The following is a 2,956-nucleotide window of genomic DNA, read 5'->3' as shown; positions in this document are numbered from 1 at the left end:
AAGACATTCATATGGCTAACAAGCACATGAAGAAATGTTCAAAATCCCTAGCTCTAAGAGAGATCCAAATCAAAACATTGCAGTGAAGCTACACACACACACACACACACACACACACATGGCACACACAAATCACTCAATAATACAAAGTCTTTAACATGTTAAATTATGAAAAACATGACTGTCTCTTCTTAGTTTCTTGTAGGATTAGAGATTCCACCCTCAGTTTTTCTCCTGGTGTGATTAGTTGAACGTCTACCTTCTTTCCTTCCATCATTCCAGTTGTTCCTATAGAGGGACTTGTCAGCCACTTTCTTCTTCCCATTCAAATGGAGTTATTTCTACACAAATTTCCCAGTTGTCCCAATCAAAAGGAAAAATCAAAAGCGCTGGAGAGAATAAAGAAAATGAATGAATGCTTTAGTGCATAACTTTTTATGTCTAGACCTGAAGAGCTCACGTTTTGAATAGAGAAGTGCTTCACTGAAGGGCTGTATCACCCAACACCTATTATTTCAGAAGAAGACTCTTCTTGGAGACTCAGGCAGCAGGTGCTTCATAAGCAGAAACTGTTCCAACCAGCTTTTATCACTTCCTGACAAGTCCAAAGAGGGTATTCCAGTTCTGTTAAATTTGTCAACCTTTAGACATAGTTGAAGAACTCATCCAGCTCCAATTCTAATGCAGTGAAGTAAAGATCAAAACACCATAAATTAAGTGAAGAATGAAAAATAAACATATTAAAAGAAATTGCTAATGTAAACCTAGTTGCTGTAAGTTTTTTCCAAAGATGGTTTACATATTTGTGAATATTTTAAAATATTGAGAAATTATTATTGCCAAATACCCTTTTTTATTAAAATAACTCATGCTTGAAATAATTGATTTCTTAAAATCCTGTATCAAAATGATTTCAAAGCCCTTTAAAAAGCTTATCTGTATTTCCATGGATGTACAATGTTTAATATTTTAAATATTTGCCATGTTGACCTTTCAATTTTAGGCTTATACCTGATTCCTACCTAGTTCTGAACTTTCTAGGTAGATTGGAGTTGCTGGGTACCACACTCATTATAGTCCATGTATTGGTTTTGTATGTATTATTGCTGGTCACTTGTTGTACACGCCATGCTGCAGTGCATGGTTTGCCAACGTCCTCGTTCTCAGAAGTTCACACAATTATTCCTTTCAAATTTCTGCTATTATTTGTTAACACTTCAAGACATATTTCTCATATGGTTGACGTAGACCAGGAAGTGGAAGTGGTACATCTTCTAGGAAAAAGAGCCCTCCTTAGAACAATAACTACTTGAGATCAAAAGGGCAGCAATAGCCCAAGGGCATGTTCAGAATTAGAGAGGAGGAATTATTTTTGCTGTTAGGTGCCATCAAGTAAATTACAACTCATAGAAAGCCCATGAACAATAGATCTGCACTACTCTGTGCCATGTCCCCGTCACCAATATGCTAGAGCCCAGCATTACAATTAGGGTGTTAATTTATTTTCTTAAGGGTCTTCTTCTCTTTCACTGACCCTCCACCTTTCCTAGCATTATATCTTTTTCTAAGTACTGGCCACTCCTAACATGGCCAAAGTAAATGAGATGAAGTTACATTGTCCTTGAAAGTATAACCAGGAGTACATGGTGACACTTTCTTCAAAGCAAGTTGTTTTGACAGTACATGGGTCAATTAATAGTTGGTCTTCTCCACAATTCAGAGGCACCAAATCTTTTTCTAGCATTCTTATTCATTATCAAAATTTCAGATACATAGGAAGCACTTGAAAACACCATGACTTAGATCAGATGCACCATAGTTTTTAAACTGACATCTTTGCTTTTTAGCACTCTGGAAAGGTTTTTGACAGCAGAAAGAGGAAACAAAGAGAAGACATGCTTGAGTGACATGACTTTGAGGAGATTTCAATCTATGGAATGAAACAAACTGTTCCATTTAAAGTTGAATACTGAAGGCTTGAAATAAAACTCTGTAAATTTCATCTAACATAATGAAAAGGTAAAAAAGATGAAATGAAAGAAGGCACTAATGTATCTATTTCCCAATATGACAGCTGTAACTCCATCTATTTACCAAGGTGAAATTGTCACTTTCAAGATATGCTACTTATGAATTATGTTTGGCCAGAAAATAGATGCAACCCATGAAGATATGAAAGAAGAATTATATTATGATTATATATGGAAGAATTATATTATGATTTATAGTATTGAGGACATTGTCTCTTGGTGGGAGAAAAATATGGGAATATATATGCATGAGATTTAGAAAAAAAAAATCCCTGAGCTATTTGAACATGCTCCAAGAATTTGATTGGGATATTGAGAGAGATTGGAGGAAAAATTGTCCATATAACAATAATGCTGAATTTACAACTTGGTGTTGTGGAATTGATCACAGAATACAAACAAGGAGAATTTATAGATTGGGTTTTCACAGATTTTTAAAAAGAAATGCTGAAGAAAAAGAAATAATAAGAAAAGAGAATATTTGAAAATAAAATAGTGAACAGACTGTTGAATTTTTTTCTAAACTAAATCAGAGGATTCAATGATTTAAAAACATGGACCCCAGCATATATATATCACTTTACTAAACCTGATAGGCAGATTAAGAAATCTGTGAGCTATGACATAGTATCACAAAATAAATACTGGAAGAAAAAGAAAGACCATTATAGAAAGCTCCTGCAAATATTCTGACTAGAAATATCATCCCATTCCAGCTGACCCAAAAAACGGGGAAAAAAAAAGCAAATGCAAAATGCCAATGCTGTCCAACTTCCTTTATGAATAGGGTAAATTTTTATGAAGTTTATATATTTACATGTATTCATGTATATAAAAACATATGATGTTTCTAATCACAAGGACAAAGATGAGTTTTATAAAGATACTGAAAACAAAAGACAAACATAATGAAAACTAACAAAGGA

This window comes from Elephantulus edwardii, unplaced genomic scaffold (genome assembly GCF_000299155.1).
Source record: "Elephantulus edwardii isolate Elephantulus edwardi_28Jun2011 unplaced genomic scaffold, EleEdw1.0 scaffold00018, whole genome shotgun sequence".
In the NCBI taxonomy this organism is placed as follows: domain Eukaryota; kingdom Metazoa; phylum Chordata; class Mammalia; order Macroscelidea; family Macroscelididae; genus Elephantulus; species Elephantulus edwardii.
The sequence above is the reverse complement of the archived record's forward strand: the minus strand, read 5'-3'. Positions refer to the sequence as shown.